Source organism: Lissotriton helveticus, chromosome 4_1, assembly GCF_964261635.1.
Source record: "Lissotriton helveticus chromosome 4_1, aLisHel1.1, whole genome shotgun sequence".
NCBI lineage: Eukaryota > Metazoa > Chordata > Amphibia > Caudata > Salamandridae > Lissotriton > Lissotriton helveticus.
Genome location: NC_136063.1, coordinates 586,137,918 through 586,161,294, shown reverse-complemented (window position 1 = coordinate 586,161,294; position 23,377 = coordinate 586,137,918). Strand labels below are relative to the sequence as shown.

Below are 23,377 nucleotides of genomic sequence, written 5' to 3'. Positions count from 1 at the left end.
TGACGGAACCGCTCCGTCATCAGCCGCAGTTGGGCTGTGCTCATGACGGAGCGGTTCCGTCATAGCCCCGCCCGCTCAATAGAACGCGCCGCGCAGGCGCGAAATCAGCGTCGCGCAGGCGCGGCAGCCGGGCCATGACGGAACCGCTCCGTCATCAGCACAGCGCCACCGCAGCTGATGACGGAGCGGTTCCGTCATCAGCATCGAATGGGTTAAGGGACAAATTGCTGACCTCGGTGTACCCATGGTACTCAACTCAAACTGTGAGAAACCACAATGCGAAGTTATGGAGAAAACATCCAGACCCAATGTATGCCATCCTTACTTATGGAGAATCTAAAGTAAAACTTTAACTATAACTCGTGCCCTAAGGTAACTATAACTCCCGCCCTCACCGTGCACTGCTAATTACCCCCACATGTTACATCACTCATGACATCTTGTATGACATCAATGAAAATATCACTGCAACATCTGCAATTAAATTATGGATCAGAAAACTGTGCGTGGCAGGGGTGCTGGTTGTAGTTACCGTAGGGCACAAGTTATAGTTACTTGAGATAACTATAACTGTTGAATTTCTATGGTTTTGTGTGTGTAAACCTGAACCTACATTTAACGTCCCTGTTTTACTTTTTAATTCAATTTATAAATGTATGCTCCACAAAAGTAAAATGGTCAGCACTCGCAGGAGAGGATTCTCATGTCTTTTAATGAATTAGGGGCCAGATGTAGGTAATTCGTATTTACCGATTCATAAATACCGAATTTTACCGATTCGGTATTTATGAATCGGCAAATATGAAGGTGTGAGATGTAGGTATTTTTTTAAATAGAAATACCGAATCGTTAATATTCGGGATTTACCGATTCGGTAAATACCGAATCGGTATTTCCTATTGATTCCTATGGGCTGTGAAGCCCATAGGAATCAATGGGAAATACCGATTCGGTAATTACCGAATCGGTAGTGCCAGGGTGCAGGGGGTGTCACTTTGACACCCTCTAGCACCCCAAATACAGGCATGTGTGCCATGTGGCACACAGACATGCACTAAGGGCATGTCTCTCTGTCACATGGCATAGGTGTGCATGCACACCTGGATTCGGTATTTTACCACCCAATTGGATTGGGTGGTAAAATACCGAATCTGTAAGGCCTTTGGGACTCAGAAGAGTCCCACCTACATCTTTTTACCGATTTGGTAAATTTACCGATTCGGTAAATTTAACGAATCGGTAAAATTTGCCCCCTACATGCCGAAAACCCATTTACCGGTCGGTAACAGCCGAAATCGTCCGTTACCGGTCGGTAAATGGCCACCTACATCTGGCCCTTAGAGTGCAAACAGACACATTTCGGCAAACGCCTATGTCAATGTCCTCACAACATCTTGAAAGAAATTATTGATAATATCACTGCAACATTTGCAGTGAAATTATTGATGAGAAAACTGCATGGTAGGGGTGCTGGTTATAGTTACCTTAGGGAACAAGTTATAGTTACTTGAGATCAATATAACTGCAGAATTTCCATGGTTTTGTGGGTGTAAAACCTCAACCTAACTATAATGTCCCAGTAACCTTTGGTTTGACTTTATTATTGAAAATATATATGGAGTGGATTTGTAAGACCAAATCGCTGATAGCGGTCCAGGACACACCCTCTCGTTCTGGTGCTCCGCGTTTATCAGCAAAACTGTGGAGGAGTACGAGAAGGACAAACGCGGCACCCCCCCAAGCATGGTCATTGCCATCGGGCGATAATTTTTGGCGAGGGGAGAGAGTAGGCAGCACGGAGCTGCCTGATAAGGGCACAGACGGAGGTTCAAGTGGGACAATCATATCAGGAAGCACTGTGGAGGTACACAGTCCGACGCCAAGAAATTAGGACATCACTGTATGTTTTGGTTTTCCCCTTTACTTAATGAGGTACCACAATGGACTGCAGATACCATCATTCAGTTCTCCCTGAGCCACAAACACACCTGCATAAAGGAGGAGGAGCCGAGAGACTGCTACATAGGGAGTGGTCTCTGAGCTGTGTCCCACTTGCTTTTTTCAGAGGTGAGCGCTTGGAGTGGAGATATATATATCCACTCACCTCTGAAAAAAGCAAGTATATATATATATATATATATATATATATATATATATATATATATATAGATATATTACCTACTGGCGGTCGCCAGTAGGTATATATAGTTAGGATTTTTTCTCAATGGGATTTTTGAAAATTCTATGTCTAATAACTTTGGTGTTTGTGGACGGAATTGGCTGAAATTTTCAGGAAAATGGAACATTTTGTTTCTGAGCAGCCCCTGAAAATTGGGGGGGGGGGGGTTCGTCAAGGGGGGGCCGAGAAAAAAGGGGGGTCCCAAAACGCGTTTTTCCCATGTTAATTTCCATAGGGCGGTTGGCCTCACTTTTAGCCCGAACGGCTGAATGGATTTGCATGAAACTTGGCAAAATTGTAGGGACTGTTAGTTCGATGTGCCTTTGCTAGGTCTCAATATATGTGCTCCAGTGGATTTTGGTAAATTAACGTTCAAAAAAATATATATATCTGTAACAGCGCTCCGGGTAGCGCTCCGGTTCGCGTACTTGACGCGTAACGGAACTTCGCGAAGCGAAGCTGATTGGCTCTCCGGTGTCTGTCAACATTCTAAACAGTCCGGAGCGGCCGCCATCTTGTCTCTCGGTAGGATCGAGAGACAAGAGGAGGCCAAAGCGAAGGGGCAAATGACCATAAGGGGGCATAGTAGATCCTCCCTGACCCCCTAGGTTTGATGTGGAGGCTTTAAAAGGGCCCCGCGGGGCAAAAAAAAATAAAAAATAAAATAAAAAAAACGTTTTTTTTCGTGGGGTGCGCCCGGTTCGCGAACCGGGAAGCGGTCTGGGGAGCGTACTACAAGGAAACAAGAATGATTGACTTTTAACTTATTGTATGTTTATAGACTTTTTTTGATTTTCTTTTTTTTTCTGCCGAGTGACGTCTCGGCCTATCTCCACGGGATGCAGTCCCTACCATCTCGGCGTTTAAGCCCAGGGGGACCGATAGTGTGGGAGAGATAACGTCTGTTAACGTTCGATTCGAAAGAAATCAGGAAGTGTTGAAAAACATTGTCTGCGCCATCTTGCCTTTTTTCAAATGCCACACTTTTGTCGTGCACGGCAGCCATTTTAGATGCCTTGATCAGACCCACTCTCTGTATGCTGTGGATCCTTAGCATGGCTCCCCACCCTCGCAAGCATCTCCCCCAGGCACTGGTCACCCCCGCTCTCTGTCTTATGCATGGGCAATAAACCTCCCCCCATCTGCGCTGCTCTTCCCTGAGAATCACACCCTGTGCCCGCCCGACACCTCCCTTTCGCCCTATTCACTACCGCACCCTCTGACACTCCTCTTCCTATGTGTCCGATTGTCCAGGCCGGTCCCAGGCTATCACCTAGCCCTACAGATGTAGTTTATGGCTCCAGCTGTAAAGAATCACCCCTCTTCAAAGGAGTTACAGTAGATCAAGGCCCCCACCCGATGAGATCCGTCACACCACACGCGTTCCTACTATCTGAAAACCATCCTGTATTGTGATTGGGGAGGGGACCCAGCCTGAAGCGGAAGATTCCAGGGATGCCTCTTTGTACATCAAAGTTTTTACAATTATGTGTCACATTAAAAATATATAGCACTCCAACAAAGTAGTAGGATTATAAAACTTTAATAACTTATAAATATATACAACGCAACAAAAACAGTAAATACATTTAAAAAAATTTTAGAAAAAAGAAGCAACAATGGTCAGTAGCTGTGTTTTGTGCGAATAGTCCCAAGGCAGCACAACGTGCTGAGTTCTGGACGGCACCCAGGTGATGTTAGCTGGGTGCCGCACTGGTTTTTGGTATCCTACAATGCAGCTCCGAAAAACAGCGTGGGGCGTCCTTGGGGGTGCGGGGGGAGGCCTCGTCAGTAGCGGTCTGTTGTGCGAATAGTCCCAAGGCAGCAGAACGCACTGAGATGTGGATGGCACCCAGGTGATGTCCAGTAAGTTGCCGCACTGGTTTTGGTATCCTACAATGCTGCTCCGAATAACGGCGTGGGGCGCCCCGGGGGGGGGGGTGAGGCGGCGTGAACGGGCCTCCCCAGGTGGAGGCTCGTCTGCTGTAGTGGGGTGCCCCTTTACCGTTTCAGTTCCCATTCCGCCCGCTTTTGGTACACTGTGCCAAAATCTGCCATTCAGCTGAGTTGCGCCCACTCTTGCGGTGCAGCGATAAGCGGCTGCCACAGGACTCTCAAAATGGCGGCAGGCTCTTTCCTTTTTGGGCCTGGTCCACTGAAATGGCCCTGGGACACCTTGGAATTCGGACGCTTGTCTGCTAGGTCTTGGACCCCATTCTCGAAAGCGTCCCCTCAGCCTTGAAGATTCTACAAAAGTCTTGGGGGCCCCCGACTCCTGCAGGTTTCCGGTGGGGAGCGGCTGCCATGATTGCTCGCGGAATGACCACGACGGAGCCACGAGATGGTGGTGCTTTCATGCTGACGCCAGCTTCAGTCTGAAACATCCAGAAACAAGGTGGGGCTTTCATCGTTTGGGAAAAGAAAATGTTTTAATCCAATGAAAAGTGTTATTTTAGGTCATATGATCAAGCCTTCCTCATTAGGAAACCAAAAGTAAAATGAACCAATGAAAAGTTTTATAAACAAGTCACATGACCTGTTATGCGGCATAGGGTTATAAAAAGCGTAGAAAATCCGTTGGCACGTGAGGCGGCGTCAGTGGCGGACCGATGTGCGAATAGGCCGAAGGCAGCACAACGCGCCAAGATCCGGATGGCACCGAGGTGGTGTCCAGCAAGTTGCCGCACTGGTGTGGCCATCCTACAATGCTGCGCCGAAAGTCGGCGTGGGGTACCACGTTGGCCTGTGAGGTGGCGTCAGTAGCGGACCGATGTGCGAATAGGGCCAAAGGCAGCACAACGCGCCAAGATCTGGATGGCACCGAGGTGGTGTCATAGTTGAGAGTTCCGAGCAGCGCTTGTAACACTGTCTGAAGCTTATTTGCACCTGCTGCAGCTTCACTATTGCCCTGGTGTGGCCTAAGATCGCCCATGACATAGGCGGCCGCCTCCCGGGGTCCGGTGGAACTATTTTCCTTTTCCTTTGTGCATCTTGTCCCACAATCCGTTTGACCTGAAGACACGACCAGGTCCATGAATGTGTGCAGGGGGACGCTATTGAATGAATCAAAATGGCGGCTTCACACAAAGCTGACTCAAGCGTTGCTGCTGATGCTATACAGACAAAAACTGGTTTTCAGTTTGTACATTCTTCAGGATTTTTCTATCCAAGGCTGGTTGAGAGTTTGTAGAACAATGGCTTCAGATTTTCAACATACTACTCTTCAACATTCTTCCTAAATGTAACAATGTGAGACTCACTAGGAGAACGGTGTAGTGAGGGCCACAAACGGCTGTTTATCTTTCCTTTTAAAATGCTGCCAACAATATTTTCGGAATGGAAGACACCACAAGGCGCTGAGATTTGGTTGGCACCGAGGTGGTGTCCAGCAAGTTGCCGCACTGGTGTGGCCATCCTACAATGCTGCGCCGAAAGTCGGCGTGGGGTGCCCGAAGGGGGGGGGGGGAGGCGGCGCAAACGAGCCTCTCCCGCTTCTCCATGTGGAGGCACTTCATCTGCAGTGGGGCGCCGAGATCCGGATGGCACCGAGGTGGTGTCTAGCAAGTTGCCGCACTGGTGTGGCCATCCTACAATGCTGCGCCGAAAGACGGCGTGGGGTGCCCGAAGGGGGGGGGGGAGGCGGCGCAAACGAGCCTCTCCCGCCTCTCCAGGTTGACGCACTTCATCTGCAGTGGAGCGCCGTCTAGCTGAGTTTCGCCCGCTCTTGCTGCTACAGCGAGAGGCGGCTGCAACAGGACTCTCAAAATGGCGGCCTGTTCTTTGGATTTGGGCCTGGTCCACTAAAATGGCCCTGGGACACCTTAGAACTCGGACGCTCGAATTTTTTTTCCTTTCCTCTACATGCAAAAAAGGTAAATGCCCGGTACGTTACCTGCCTCATCTGCCACGATGTACTCTCCAGAGGAACCGAAAAAAAATATAGTTATGGTAATTATACCATGCATCGTCATATGGAGAGGTGGCACCGATTAATTATAGTGGTGCACAAAAGAGAGATTTGGAGGACAACCCCCGACCTGCCAGTACATTCACCAAAGAAGTGGCACTGACAGCATCAGAGGCAAGGGAAACGGTCCCAAATATTCAGAAGAACTTTGGAAAGATTAAAATGACATGTTTAGATTGTGGCAAATTAATTTCATGTGGATAGATGAGTGTTACTCTAATAAATACAGCATATGAACATCATCATAGTCGATGGTTGGTGGAGACATTTTGACTATATCCTGGACCTGCCCGTCCTCGCCCAAAATGGCGCCGGAATAATTAGGACTCGTAACTCCTTGTTGTGTACTGGTTGCACAACCTTGATATAACGAGATATGTATGCAGTTTTGAAGCACATGGCGGGCGGGGACGAGAATTGATTGAATATTTCGACATCCCTATTGATATTAAGTTTTGATGTGTTATTGATTACTGTACTATTGAAAGTTCGAATTAACGTCACCCATGGTCCTTGCCCGCAAATGTATATCTAGATAATTTTATTGTAACTGGCCCTGTCGTATTTTAATTATAAAATGTACGTCCACCGATTCCGCAACTGTTACACACGTTAGTTCTTGCAACCTAATGGCCCGCCCGTTACGTTCCTCTAAAGTGTAAATGTCTCCTCATCATATACGATTACAGTTTGCTCCGTGGCCGACCCACGTGGTTATAGGCCCGTATTTGTATACTGACATTTTCACAATAAAGGTTTTTAAAAGAAAACATGGTAGTAGTATTTACATTGGTAAAGTTTTTAATAATAGTCACTGTTTTCGAATCAGTAAAAGGCAAGTGAAATAAAGCAGTCCAATTACATGAAGGGTAAAAGGTATAATACGCAGGAACGCAGTAAAGATAAATGGTCAAGGGCTGTTGTGTTTTCTACTCCTGCAACATAAAGTGATCGATAAGAATCTGATATTCAGGCGTATCGGCGACTAAGACAGTAGGCGGAGCCTCTTTTGCTCAACGGCTCCGTCATGGGACGAAGAAACGCCCTTTTTCTCGAAAAAGGAATATATTTTACTTGCAGGACAGTTGTAAATTTTCCGGGAAAGTACATTAGCCTGGAACATTATAACATATATGTTTAAGAAAAAATAATGTTCGAAAGTAATAAAAAGTGCAATTTTTAGGTCATATGACGAAGCCTTTCATCATTAGAATAAGAAAAGTAAAATGAACCAATGAAAAGTTTTATTAACAAGTCACATGACCTGTTATGCTTACGTTGCGCGCTGCGCGTCGCGCCCCGGATCGCTTCCGGGAAGCTGCGCTTCGCGCATCGGAGCACTACCGGATGCGCTAACGCGGCGCGTCATATGACGCATTACGCGACAACGCAGGTCCAGAATATAGTCAAAATGTCTCCACCAACCAGCGGTCGGAACACAACCCCTTTCAGCAGGCTAAATAGTTCTGTTAAATGACAACAGAAGGGACAGGCAACAAGAACCATCAGTCAAAGAGGGGAGGGCAAGTTCTTCTCTACCGGGTCACGTTGGGGCGCTACCGGAACTGATCGAATTGGTAGTCTACAGTGTTTCTGGATGTTTCAGACTGAAGCTGGCACCACCATCTTGTAGCTCCGTCGTGGCCATTCCACGAGCAATCATGAGGGGTTGTTCCTAATGTTTCTATTTTAGCGAGGTCAAAAAGAGATCCCATTAGTGGCCTACTGATTTTGTTCGATTCCTTTAGTTTTTTTACACGATTTTTCACTATCTGCAAAGACTAAACAGAGTATTGCGACTCTGTGCTTGTTTGTAAATAGAGAATGAACCAAAGATAACCAATTCTAAAACAGTAAATGCTTGGATAACAATGAATCAAATGGAGAGAGAAGCAGGCACGACGGATTACAACGGGGGCAAAGGCCTGCGTTAACTACCCTTCACTATCTGCAAAGAGAGAGTACTCGTAATAGAAATGAGGGGGGGGGGCAGCATTCAAAGCAGATCAGTGTGCATAAACACGAAAATGTTTTTACTTACCACGTACTTGACATTCGACAGCTTATGATATTTGCTATTAAAAAACCATTGAAATTCACTGAAAAAACCATAGGTTAGAGACCATATATAGTTAGGAATTAGCATTTAAAAAACCTTGAAAATTCACTGAAAAAACCATAGGTTATAGACCATATATAGTTAGGAATTAGCATTTAAAAAACCTTATTTTACTCACACAAAACCATTGAAATTCCATATATAGTTAGTTGCACTAACTATATATCGCGCACCCGCAATCCCCTGCTGATGATGTCACATATTACATCATTCATGACATGGTCAGTGACATCACTGATGACATCTCAAATGACATCACTGATGACATCACTGATGACATCATCCAGTGACTGTGTGTTTCTGTAAAGTTTAAATATGTTTTACATATTGAAGAATGAGTAGATGTATAAGTGTCTGGACGAAGGATTTAATAGGTGCATGACTGAATGTATGAGTGAGTGATTAAATGTGTCTCACTGAGTGCATGGGTTAGTGACTAAACTGTCTTAATTTGTGCATCATTATGTCTGTTGTTCTGTAAACTGCTGCATGTGTTGATCAGTAGCTATATGAGTAACTATATGGGTTATTGATTGATTGCCCAAGTATTTGCATGGGAGACTGAGTGTGTGTGCGGCTGGCTGGGAGGTGTGTGACTCTGTGCAGATCAATGTGTACTTTTATCAATGATTGTATAAGAGAGTAAGTATGTGTTAGTATATGGTTGAAAACGTAAGGTGCTCTATGTTTAACTGTATAGATTAGAAAATGGAAGTGTGATTGATTCTTTACAGGACTGACTAGGTGTGTGAGTAACTCCATGGATGAGTGGCAGAGTGTGAGTGTCTGTATAGGTGTATGAGTGCATATGATAGTGTTGTAAAGATGAGTGATTGTATGTATGAATGATTGTATGGGTGAATGAGTGAATGTGTGTGTAGACGTAGGAATCAGTGAGTGCGTATGTAGTAACTAGTATTGTTGTGTCAATGGTTTCAAAAATTATACTCTATATTTAACACTGGGTGTAACAGAGGTTATATTAAAATGTGAGGAGATGCATTGTATTGTCACATGAATGATATCATCAGTGATGTGGTCATTGATGTCAAATGAGATGTCATCAGTGATGTCATCAGTGATGTCATTTGAGATGTCATCAGTGATGTCACTGACCATGTCATGAATGATGTAATATGTGACATCATCAGCAGTGGATTGCGGTTGCGCGATATATAGTTAGTGCAACTAACTATATATGGAATTTCAATGGTTTTGTGTGAGTAAAATAAGGTTTTTTAAATGCTAATTCCTAACTATATATGGTCTATAACCTATGGTTTTTTCAGTGAATTTTCAAGGTTTTTTAAATGCTAATTCCTAACTATATATGGTCTCTAACCTATGGTTTTTTCAGTGAATATAAAGATATATATAGATATGTATATCCTAATTTTTTTTATTTTTTTTAAATGTTGAACATTCAAGCAACACTTTCGAGCAAACTATTATAATGGTTAACCTGATAGAACATAAACCCGCAATATGCACAAGGACAATGCTGTATTTCTGCAGCCAAAAAATGGTGCATTTTCAGACTATTCCCCTGGATTTCTGCCTCTCAACCGTGACACGAGGAGACCGCCGCCTCCACTGGATAGAACCCCGCCCCAGGTCACTCCACCTCATTGTTGTGGGAGAACCCCTCAGTGTTGGAAATGATCAGCGCGATGGCAATATAATCAACCGTACGTGCAATTAGTTTTTGATTTATAAGGCCACATGCTCCGCGCGCGCCAGTGACGCCATTAACATCCGGGCTGGCTGGCGTGCTCATCTGTCTCCTCGCGGGCGCTCCCCGAGCACGAGCGCACGCAACAGATGGGGGATTTCAGGGCCGCAAATGGAATTGTTTATCCCCCATTGTCCTTCTGTCAAGCAATCAAACCCAATCCATTACTCACCGAGGGGAGGATCAGGCTACTGTCCAGCCAGCCGTCACTAGGAATAATGTTGTATTACGAGGATTTAACGCATTTTATCTGGATAAAAATGATCAACGATGACATTGAAATATAGACAAACAACACAAATTGAAAGTGCGCTAAAACAAATGTCCCTACTAAAAACAGACGCATGCATTAAAGGGCTAAGAAAGAAAACACACATTGATATTAAAACAAGCGCTTTAAGCATCAATAAGTGTTTGGAGATGGGTACTCTTAGATTATTTAAAACGTTGTCAATATTAGTGGTAGGGCACACGCGCTCGACAGCTGTATGGACATCCGGCCCACAGCCAGAAAATGTGAGGTTTGGAGTTAAGGTATTAAACCTGATTTGGAATGGTCTCCGGTCAATTATTAATGTCATTTTATCGGAGCTGAGTAGCATGAATAAAAACGTGCATTGACAAAGCCAACAGTGCTGCCTCATTTCAAGTGTATGTATTTCTTTTGTGGCACAGTAGCTATATGCTCTTGTGCGACATGTTAGTTCGGATTCATACACACATACAAGTACTTCTGTCCCCATAACCAACACCCAGTGGCAAATGTACTCATTGCATCGTTAAATGTGTGGGCATGAGTGAAAGTGTTGATACTGGTGGATGGTTACAGAGCATTGGACGAAAAGAAAAGTTATTTTTAGACAGACAGAATATATGCTTGATCCCAGGCACTGGGTACGTCATCCAAAAATCTAAGCATGTATGACTTTGTCAAAAGAGCACGATTCACTCCCAATATACACAAAGGATTTTAGAATTTGGTAACATAACATCCGTGATGGGTGGGATGAGCTGTGAAGGAAATGGTGATGTGTGGCGCTGTGTAGTTAACTGGTAATACTGCAAAAGAGGAGTCTGGTGACAAAGTGAAGCTTTGATACTGAGAAATTGGGGATCTGAATGCTGTTTGTAGTGATCAATGACGAAATATTAAAGAAAATGTGGTTTGGTGGAACATGCAGCTGAAGGCGGTGACATTTCTGTTAAGGTGCTGTTATCAACTACAGAACTACGTTGGAAGTGGAACCACTGTAATGAAGCATATGACGTGAAGAGAGGCGTGTGGTCAGCTGGTAATATGATAATGTGAGGCTGCAGGCAGTGGTGTGAGACTACTGTGTAGCTGGTATTTGACAGGAGTGATGTAGATCTGGTGATACAGAGATCTTGAGTGAGTGTGATGAGGTACACTTAGGCCACATCACACAGGGTACTTCCAGTACTATAAAGGGTAAAATGTTATTATGGTGCTGTCGCCCTTATGGGGACAGTTTTTGATGTACATTTGGGTGTTTCTTTTGAAAGGACATCACCTCACACATAGATGACGTGCTTTATTACAGGAGCGATCCTCCCAAGCAGTGCGCTTTCAATGAGCTCATTAAATATTAATTTACTGTTTTGTATTGTGAATTCTATTTCTATTGATTGTCTGAGGACTAAAGCGCTTAAAACTATGGGGCATATTATCAAGAAATCTTTTGCCACTTTAGCGGCACATATTGCTGAAAAAGCGGCGATTTTTTAATCACCCTATCAACAAGAGCACGCTAACATGCTTTAGCGCTTGTTTTCTTGAGATAGCCGCCATTTGTTTTTTGCCTTGCATGTCAGCGATATTTATCGCTATTGACATGCAAAGTAGACGTTCCTCACCAATACTACATGAAAACAGTCGCAAACACAGGCATATCATCAACTAAATGCGATAATAATTGCAAATCGCGCTTGGCACGTTTTCTTTTATCGCCGTCTATCGCTGGTTGACATCGCTGTGTTAGCGGCGTATTAACAACGCTTTGATCAGATGCGAAGTCAAATCCAGCGATAGACGGCGATAAGCAGCAATAGCGTGAGAAACCAAGCGATAATTAGTAAGCTCTAATGAAAAGCTTGCTAATAGGCAAGTGTGAACTTAACCACACAATCCACCTGCAATACAAAAGACTTTTAAGTCAACTTTTAAACAGGTGTTAAATTCGTGCGATAACCGCGGTTAGCGCAGCTTTTTTAATTGCTTCACAGGTCCGGTGCCGCATTGTTAATAGTGCGCAGTTCTGTTTGCAACTGTTTTCATGTAGTATTGGTGAGGAAGGCCTACTTTGCATGTTATTAGCGATACATATCGCTAACATGCAAAGCAAAAAATAAACGGCAGCTATCTCAAGAAAACAAGCGCTAAAGCATGTTAGCGTGTTCTTGTTGATAGTGCGATAAAAAAATTGCTGCTTTTTCGGCGATATGTGTGCTAAAGTGGCAAAAGATTTCTTGATAATATGCCCCTGAGTATATCGTGAATTGATACACATATTTTAACCCTACCACCTTTGTGGAGAATAATAGTCAACAACCAACTTGCTGTGATAGGCCAAGTATATGCAGTCTCCACCTCCTGTTTCCACACACTCAAAATGCTCAAATAGATTTTCAAGTGGTTTCCCTTCAACACCCGCAGAGCATAACCCAGGCTCTCATCACCAGCAAGATGGACGAAGGCAACTCACTCTATGTAGGAATCAATGCACAACTGACCAGAAGACTTTAGGCTACACAGAATTCAACTACCAGGTAGTGGTAAGCAAAAGTTCCAAGGTTAGAATGGCTTTTTGAGTCTGTGCAAACCTACTAACTTGCATGTTTTAAGGATTTTCAACAACTCTCTCTAATCTTTTCCCAAACTGAGAAATGTTGGAAATTTACTCCTGACAAAGGTAGACGTAAACTTTCTTCTGAGTTGGGGAAAAAATGGTTGGAGGGAAAGTGAACTTGAAAACACTCAGATTTTCGCAGAATCTATACATTCAAATTTGTTCATGCTAAAATGCAGTTAACTAATATGTTCTAGGAGGACTATTTCTTGTCCTACTTCTGTAAATTCTTAGGAATTCACGAAAGCTGTAAAGCTGCACTTAATGCAAGGACATATACCATGAGTGCACTTTTTGAGACTTACTTTTATAATTGGGCCCCTAATTTGGTCGGGCATTGACAATTACCTTTTGCGGTTATTAAAATTCTGTCTCTCTCTCTCTCTCTCTCTGTATCAGCTGGCTTCACGGTGAGTGACAGCATTCTGCTCTTTCACAGGGAGCATATCTACACACAAAGTAGTTTTGTTCAGTGCCAGTAACTACTCTGGCAGTGTGTGCTTTTTGAGACCAAATAACAATTGTTGCTTTTGCCAATATTTGTTTTAATGGTGAGGGCACGGCAGCTGCCACACCAATAAGATTTTACAAAACAAGTCACACATTGACAAAACTAAAAAGCTGACCACTAATTTCAGGGCTACTGGGTTTGCCAATGCTTGTTTATTTTTGTTTCCCATAATCTTATTGAAACTGGTTACACTGATTTTCCATTATGAATATTTTTTGGAACTACTAGCATGCATCAACTCCTGTTACTAAATGATGGTGCAAAGAAATGGTACTTTGAATTTTACAGTAGTTTAGCAGAATGTATGAACCTTTTACTTTCAAAGCAAAGTATCATCAATCATGTCTTCAGCTTCTGAAAATATTTGCATCAAATCAGAGGGCATTCTGGGAGCATTACACATAGCCTCATATTGCTAAACTTTGAAAACGTGTACACTTGTACACATTTTTATGCTGGAACCACTGTCAGTAGTGCATTCGGAGCTTACAACATTTACTGAGAGCACTCACCCTAATAATAAAGGCTTACAATTAATGAACCATAAATACAAGTTTGAACAGCTTTAACATACACCAAAAAATATTACCTTAACTGCAGACAGTGCCCTTCCCTGATCCATATGTGGTACTACAAACTGTCAGCCAAAGGGTTTGTGCTGCAGGGGGTTGGGCCTACTTGACCCAAGGACAAGATACACTTGAAAACTTGTTGCCCTTGACACCAAACAATATGTCCTGGGCGTCGGGCTATAGGAATTTCACATCCCTGCTGCTTCCTGCAACAGTTTTCTGCATATTTCAGGCAGCCAATCAGAGCGCTCGCTCCCGAAGGAGTGTGTCTCCATGGGAGAAAATTGGCCCAAGGGAAAAAAGTCCCCATGGCCTATCAGAACGCTCTTTTTTAAGAAATTGGGTTTGAGGGACTCCTTCGAAAGTACCTCAAACCCAATCGCCCAGATATACAAATATGTACCTTGATATACCAAATCACAAAAAGCCGCCTCCTGGACCAAGACTTAGCTTCCTGTCACATTTTGGTATAATCAGAAAGGCTAAATCAGAGAACCTATATAATGAGATTGCTGCCATAATTTGATGCTGCACTACATGGTACCAAAGGGGAAAGGGGATTTTGTTACAGGGCTAGTAGATGTAAGAAGCAACCTGCCCCATGGACAAGTATATATTTGATTAAATTCCACACCCCTGCTAAGCCATTACAGGAATCAGGCACTTAGGGCCAGATGTAGGTAACTTCAATTTACCGACTCATAAATACCGAATTTTACCGATTCGGTATTTATGAATCGGTAAATTTGAAGGTGGGAGATGTAGGTAATTTTGCAATGTGAATTACCGAATCGGTAACATTCGGTATTTACCGATTCGGTAAATACCGAATCGGTATTGCCCATTGATTCCTATGGGCCTTGAAGCCCATAGGAATCAATGGGCAATACCGATTCGGTATTTACCGAATCGGTAAATACCGAATCCTGCAAGGGTGCAGGGGGTGTCACTTTGACACCTTTGGCACCCCAAATACAGGCATGTGTGACATGTGGCACACATACATGCCCTGTGTGTCACATGGCACAGGTGTGCATGCACAGATGTGCATGCACACCTGAATTCGGTATTTTACCACCCAATAGGATTGGGTGGTAAAATACCGACTCTTAAGGGCCTGTGGCACTCTTAGGAGTGTCACCTTCATGTGGATTTACCGAATCGGTAAAATTACCGATTCGGTATTTTACAGAATCGGTAAATTTACCGATTCGGTAAATTTACAGATTCTGTCAAATGATGGCCCCTACATGCCAAATCCTAAATACTGGTCGGTAACGGCCGAAATCGGCCGTTACTGACCGGTATTTGCTCTCCTACATCTGGCCCTAGGTCCCCTGTTTAAGGAGGCAGGGTAGGGATACCCTACCCCCTCAGCCCTGTGGGGAGACCCAGAAGGATCCCATTCTAGCCAAAATATTTTTTTACATAAAAAAGTAGAGAACCAGCAGGAGTTCTGTGGGAATCCAGCGAGATTGCAGCTTCAAAAATACAGGTAGTTATAGTTAGGACCTAGTTTCCATAGGAAAACCGTTTTTTGTGTTCCCAAAAACTTTGGCACCGGTTGACGAATCTTCGCGAAATTTTCAAAACTAGCGATCAGCTCTGGTCAGCTCCTGTCTTGAAAGTTTCGGGGTGATTCGCCAAGCGGGGGCTGAGAAAAAAGGGGGGTCCCAAAACGTGTTTTCCAAATGTTATTTTAGACACGGCTACCCTCCGAACTGCTGAACGGAATTACACCACATTTGGCAAAAAGGTAGCCCTTGGTTCAAAAAGCGTCCTTTTTGTTAAATGGTGTAAATCTGTTCAGTAGTTCCTGAGAAATTAAAAAAATAAAAGTTGGAAAATCAATTTCCCATAGGAAACTTTAACCAGGGCATCAGCCTGAACTGCTGAACAGATTACACCAAATTTGGCAAAAAGTAGTGCTTGGTTCAGAAAGCGACCTTCTTTTAAAATGGTCTAAATCTGTTCAGTAGTTGCTGAGAAATTAAAAAAATAAACGTTTCGATATCTATGGCCGCAGTGGGTTCGCGAACCCTCCCGACCACGAGCTTCACTGTGATTGGCTGACAACACTCCAAACCAGGAGGTGTTGGCAGCCATCTTGTGACTCGGTAGAACCGAGTCACAAGAAAACAGTGAAACAAAGATAAAAAACAAGAAAAGGGGGCAGGGTGGAAACACTCTGACCCCTAAGGCCTGCTCACGGGGTTCCACAAGGACCCCAGGGCCAAAAAAAGCATTAAAAAAAAAGAATTTCGGCGGAATGCGTGCTGGGGTCGCGAATCCCACCAAAAATCTTTTTAAAAATGAAGCGCAGGCTCCTGCGCTTCATTTAAATGAGGCCCCTGGGTGGGCAGGTCCCTGGGGCACTGTCCAATGTATATTTTATATTTGCGGGGGCCCGTGGGGGCCCCGGCAGCCCTGGGGACCGCCACCCCCGGGGCTCTTTTAAAAAAAAAATCAAACCTCTGTGTGGGGGTGCTCAAGCCCCCTCAAACCCCCCGGGGACCGCCACCTCCCCAGGGCACTAAAATGAAAATGCGGGGGTCCGTTACAGACCCCGAGCCCTGGTGACCACCACCTCCCCGGGGCTTTAAACACATTGGGAGGGGCCCACGCAGCCCCCTGCTGGAGCCCTTGATGTCCCTGGGGACTGCCACACCCCAGGGCCGGCTCCTGCAGTGTCCTGGGGGTGCCCAACCCCGGGACACTGCTGTTTGCTATGGCATGGTGGGAGCATGGTTCCCACCCTGCCATAGCAAACACTGCTTTGGATTTTGGAAGCAAGAGCAGGTTTCCAGCACTCGCTTCCAAAATCCAAAGCAGATTGCTTTTCCACAAGGGGAGCTGAATGTCAACAGCTCCCCTGTGGAAAAGCAATGCCGGCTCCTGCAGGAGGCGGGGAGCCAGCGGGACCGTGAGGGCATTGGGGCTCCCCCCACGGTCCCCAACCATGAGGCCAGGTCCGGGGGGATGGGTTTCCCGGGGCCGTAAATGGGCGGGTAAGGGGGATGGTAGTTCCCCCTCCTCCGTTTTTTTGTAAAAAAAACAACTTTCATATATTTGGGCAGGCACGGGGAATGGGGTCCCCGGGGTGAATGTAAATGAATGAAAGTGGACGTTTTTTGGGGAATTTTTTTTGGGAGTCACGACCCGAGCGTGGCGCTCAGCGCGGTCCCTGGTGTGAGCGCAGGGGGTGCGCAGCCCCTGGTGTGAACATGAGGGGTGCACTGTTCCCAGCACGGCCTCTGGTGTGAACGTGAGGGGTGTGCCGCTCTCAGAGTGGCCCCCTAGTGCGAACGCGATGGGTGCACGGCCCCCTGGTGTAAATGCTAGGGGTGCGATGCTCCCAGTGCGGCCTCTGGTGTGAACGCGAGGGGTGCACGGTGTTCAGCGTGGATGCCTAGTGTGAACACGATGGGTGTGCGACTCCAAGCAAAAGCAATTAAGATTTTTTTTAACATAAACCTAGGTTATATGTTGGGTTATTGGGTGGCTCTAAAAAGAGCCCTTGTGTTTAATATGAGTTTCTTGCAGCTACATGTAAGTGCGGATGCAGAGCTTTAGGTTGTTGAGAAACACTCTATTCCCTTCATCAGTGAAGTGTACTCCGTCACTCCTGTAGATGCCCTCCATATGGAAATGTAGATTGTTGTTATAAATGGAGCCCATTCTGTGGTCTCTGAGGTAAGCAGAAACAGCTTTATTGATATTTTTCTAGCTTTCTCAATCTGAGGACAAAATTGATTGGGCCACTTCCATTTCTGTCTTTGGCATATGTTAGAGTATACAAAGGCAGTTTGGGGAAAAAGCAGCATCAATTCTGCAAAGGTGTCCTTCATTAGCAATTCCAGACCTACCCCAGTCAATGTGCCTAGGTCAATGCCACCACAGTGCACAATCATGAGGCCAGGGGGTTGGGGATGCAAAAAGGTTTTAACCACAGGCATCAATTGGTGCCACTTTAACCCTCTCTGTCCAATCCCTTTAATGTCCACATTTTGCAAAGCTAGGTCTTTGTCAATACCTCTGCGTTCAGCATACCTTTTGCACAAGAAAACATAGATGTGCCCAACAATCCACACTGAAAGCATCTTGAAGTGATGACTGTAGGTAATGAAAAGATGTCTGTAGCTGAGGTAGTCAGTTGATAGAATGAGAGATATCTAAAATGGTGGACAAGATTCTGTTTTAAAGAAAGTAGAGATTTGATTGGCTGTTTAAGAACACTGTATATTCAAAAATAGGGTGCATTTTACTTTGTTTAAAAAGCAAGTTTCTTATTGGTTAGTAAAATTTTTTTGAAAGGTGCAGCAGAAAGGATACGGTCATGTTTTGCAAAGCGTAACCACACCTGCTGTTTGCATTTGCAACATTGTGTGGTGAACTTGAAAATATGGTGAATGTGTGACCTGTCAGTTAAGTTGAATGTTGCATGCACTGTTGCTATAGAAACTGCCATTAAGCAGAAGGGGTGAAGAAGTCAGTTGAAAACGGTTATTATCTATGACTAATGGAAATATGTTTTACAATTTGAAAATCTCTGCGAACCAATGTCATTTGTTGCTTTTGTGTGTTTGTATGGAAAAACAGAGAGAAACCTTGCCATTACTGGTTTCACCTTGCAGAGTCTGGTGATTTATATTGACTGTGTATAAAAGAAAATCCTGTCAGAGTGTGTGAGATTTTTCATTCAACAGATTTATTTGCAAGGTGAGTTATATATTATTGAGGTTTATTTAAAAAAGATTTGACATTATTCTTAAACTGTGTTGTTTGAAATATATTGTTAAATGTAGAGATGTATATTGGAATTAGTTTCATTTTACTTGAAGTTTGTTTAAAAACAGTCTGTACAGTAATATGTATATTTTTAAGGCTGTTCAAATGTATAGCTGAATGATGCCTCATATTGTTAGATACTTAGTTGAAGATGCAGTACAAATGTGTATTTTGAAAGATGTTCATATAAGGTGTAGTTTATTAGGCTTTATTTTTTCTTCTCTACAAATGTATAGTTTAATGATACTGCACATTTATAGATAGTTTGGTAAAATGCAGCACAACTGTGCTGTTTGAAAGATGATCATATAAGTTGTTAATAATTAAGGTTCTGTTATTAGTTTGTACAGAAGGTAAAGTTAAATGATGCCATATGTTTTAAGATAGAATGGTGAAATAAGGTGTTGTTAATTATGCTTCTTTTTGTAGTCTGAGCAAAGGTATAGTTGAATGATGCCACATAATTTTAGATATAATGGTAAAGATGTATGATAAAAGTGTGGTTTTAGAAATGCTCATAAAAGGTGTTGTTAATTAGTCTTCTTTCTTAAGTCTGTTGAGAGGTACAGTATAATGATGTTGCATATTTCCAGATTTAACGGTGAAGATGTAGCTCAAAACGAAACCACCACATATTACTGTTTCTGGTATGTTATACTTATCTGTTTAACTAGATAGTATGTAATAACTCATGTATGTGTTCAGATAGTATTTATATAGTTGTATGCATATTTACTGAATTATTGAGAGGTGCTTGACTACAGGAGTGAAAAGGTAGTGAATATGTGACTTTATAATTACACGAGAAATGATTTACTGATTCTATATTGTGCAGTCACAGTTAGTATGCAAGCACTACCCATGCATTCATGCAATGACTCATGCACTAACTCATGCAGTGGTAATATCTCCAGAGCACTACACATGCAGTCCAGCAATCCGCCTGTCACTCCCCATGGACTCTTTTAATCAGTCTGCCATGTCCTTGTCCAATCACTCTGGCAAAATCTAAGTGCTTATAAATTCACCATGCACTCTCCTTGCAGCACTGTAAGTATGCTGTCGCTATCCATGTACTCACGCAATGACCCAGACATTAACACATGCAATGCTACAATCACATGTGCACTATCCATGCAGTCCTGTAACCAACTATTGATTCACTCCTCCAATTACTCAGGTAGTACCCATGCAGTCCAGCAATCACACTGTCACTCCCTGTGCACTCCTCTAATTCCCCAGCCACTACCATGTACTAATCCAATCACTCCGCCAAAACACAAGCAGTTAGAAATTCACCATGCACTCTCCTTGCAGTACTCTAGTCAATACCCATGTACTTGTGCAATTTCCCAGGGACTAACTCATGCACTTCTACAATCCTTTGAGTGCTACCTATACAGTTTACTAATCTCCCTGTTACTACCTATGCACTCTTCCAATTACTTAGCCAGTCCCATGTCCTTATCCAATCACTCTGCCACAATCCAAGCATTCATAAATTCAACATGCACTCTCCTTACAGCACTGTAAGTATCCTGTCACTATCCATGTACTCATGCAATGATCCAGGCATTAACACATGCAATGCTACAATCACATGTGCACTATCTATGCAGTCCTCTAACCAACTACTGATTCACGCCTCCAATTACTCAGGGAGTACCCATGCAATCCAACAATCACACTGTCACTGTCAATAAACTCCTCCAATCACTGAGCTAGTACCATGTATTAATCCATTCTCTCCGCCAAAACACAAGCAGTTAGAAATTCACAGTGCACACTCCTTGCAGAACTCTCATCATCCAGTCAGTACCCATGTACTCGTGCAATTACCCAGGCACTAACTCATGCAGTTCTACAATCCTTCAAGTGCTACCTATAAAGTTTAGTAATCTCCCTGTTACAACCTATGCTCTCCTCCAATTACCCACCCAGTGCCATGTCCTTATCCAATCACTCTGCCAAAACGTAAGTACTTATAAATTCACCATGCACTCTCCTTGCAGCACTCTAAGTATCCTGTTGCTATCCATGTACTCATGCAATGACCCAGGCACTTACACATGCAGTGCTACAATCATATGTGCACTATCCATGCAGTCCTGTAACCACCTACACACTACTGATTTATTCCTCCAATTACCCAGGGAGTAGCCATGCAGTCCAGCAATCACGCTGTCACTCTCAAAGCACTCCTCCAATTACGGGGGCCAGTCCCATGTACTAATCCAATTACTCTGCCAAAACACAAGCACTTATAAATTCACTTTGTACTCTCTTTGCAGTACTCTAATCATCCAGTCAGTATCCATGTACTCATGCAATTACCCAGGCACTAACTCATGCAGTGCTACAATCACATGTGCAGTATCCATGCAGTTCTGTAACCAACTATTGATTGACTCCTCCAATTACCCAGGTAGTACACATATAGTCCAGCAATCATACTGTCACTCCCTGTGCACTCCTCCAATCCCCCAGCCACTACTATGTACTTATCCAATCACTCCGCCAAAACACAAGCAGTTAGAAATTCACCATGCACTCTGCTTGCAGTACTCTAATCATCCAGTCAGTACCCATGTACTTGTGCATTTACCCAGGGTCTAACTCATACACTTCTACAATCCTTTAAGTAATCTCCCTGTTACTAGCTATGCTCTCTTCCAATTACCCAGCCTGCCCCATGTCCTTATCCAATCACTCTGTCAAAACCTAAGTACTTATAAATTCACCATGCACTCTCCTTGTAAGTATCCTGTCACTATCCATGTACTCATACAATGACCCAGGCAGTTACACATGCAGTGCTACAATCATATGTGCACTATCCATGCAGTCCTGTAACCAACTACTGATTCACTCCTCCATTTACCCAGGGAATACTCATGCAGTCCAGCAATCACACTGTCACCCTCAATGCCCTCCTCCATTCACCAAGCCAGTACCATGTACTGATCAAAAAACACAACCACTTATAAATGCACCATGTACTCTCCTTGCAATACTCTAATCATCCAGTCAGTACCCATGTACTCATGCAATGCCCCAGGCACTAACTTGTGCACTGCTACAATGCTCTGTGCACTATCCATGCAGCCTTCCAACCACCTACACACTACTGATTCGTTCCTCCAACTACCCAGGTAGTACCCATGCACTCCAACACAACCACTTATAAATTCACCATGTACTCTCCTTGCAATACTCTAATCATTCAGTCAGTACCCATGTACTCATGCAATGCCCCAGGCACTAACTTGTGCACTGCTACAATCCTCCATGCCCTACCCATGGAGACCTCTAACCACCTACACACTACTGATTCACTCCTCCAATTACCCAGGTAGTACCCATTCACTCCAGCAATCCCCCTGTCACTCCCCACACACTCCTCCAATCACCCATCCGGCACCATCTACTGATTACCCAGGTAGTACCCATGCACTCCAACAATCCCCCAGTCACTTCCCACGTGCTCCTGCAATCACCCATCCAGCACCATGTACTTATCCAATCACTCCGCCAATGCCCCAGCACTTATACATTCACCATGCACTCTCTTTGCAGTACTCTAATCATTCAGTCACTACCCATGTACTCATGCAAAGACTCAGGCTCTAACTCATGCACTGCTACATTCCTCCATGCACTACCCATGCAGACCTCTAACCACCTACACACTATTGATGCACTCCTCCAATCACCCAGGTAGTACCTATGCACTCCAGCAATCCCACTGTCACTCCCCACACACTCCTTCAATCCCCCATCCAGCATCATTTACTTACCCAATCACTCCGCCAATATCCAAGCACTTATACATTCACCATGCACTCTCTTTGCATTACTCTAGTCATCCAGTCACTACCCATGTACTCATGTCATCAGTGATGTCATCAATGATGTCATTTGAGATATCATCAGTGATGTCATCAGTGATGTCAATGAGCATGTCATGAATGATGTAATATGTGATGTCATCAGCAGTGCATTGCAGGGGCGCGAGTTATAGTTAGCTGAACTAACTATAACGGCTGGTTTTGTACGAGTGAAATGTCCAACTAACTATAACGTTCCTGAAACCTGTGGTTTTTTTCAGTGAATTTCTAAGGTTTTTGAAATGCTAATTTCTAACTATAACGTGCCTGAAACCAATGTTTTTTTCAGTGAAAAAAAAATATATATATATATATATATATGTATATATATATATTTATATGTATATATATATATATATATCAGGAACTTCCCTCGGAAAGAAAGGAAGAGGCCACATGAGGAAACCTGTTTGGAGACTTTGTTGGAGCAACAGGTTGGCATGATGCATTTCGGCAGGTAGGGCCTTCCTCAGATGCCGCAGTTGAGAAGGAATACAGTCTCACCCTCGCTTAAATTCGTCTTGCAGTCCTCTCATTGGTGAGAACAGGCACCATCCCCCAATCATGTATCACACACCTTAAGCAGCGCTGTAGGCACTGCAACTCCCAAGATGCTTCACTATTGGGACGGTTTTGTGTGGGGAAGTAGAAATGAATCCATGTGGGCAGGCGTCTTGCAAGGCGAAGTGCTGTGTGCCAAGCTGCAATCCTTCAGGCTCCTTGGGTCCCCGCATACGCTTCAACCCCGAAGGAGC

The 23,377-nt window shown here is 44.0% G+C and overlaps 1 long non-coding RNA gene across 2 annotated transcripts in view; it reads left to right on the top strand.

The window, feature by feature from the left end:
- The window catches only part of LOC144827245 (uncharacterized), a 145,479-nt gene that overhangs the window by 64,112 nt on the left and 57,990 nt on the right, over positions 1 to 23,377 (top strand). Inside the window, exon 2 of one of the 2 annotated variants that reach the window (XR_013610098.1) lies at positions 18,547 to 18,666. The exons of the other annotated variant lie outside the window; for it this stretch is intronic. This is a non-coding gene — a long non-coding RNA (uncharacterized LOC144827245). The remainder of the gene's footprint in view (positions 1 to 18,546; positions 18,667 to 23,377) is intronic. 2 annotated transcript variants of the gene reach the window in all.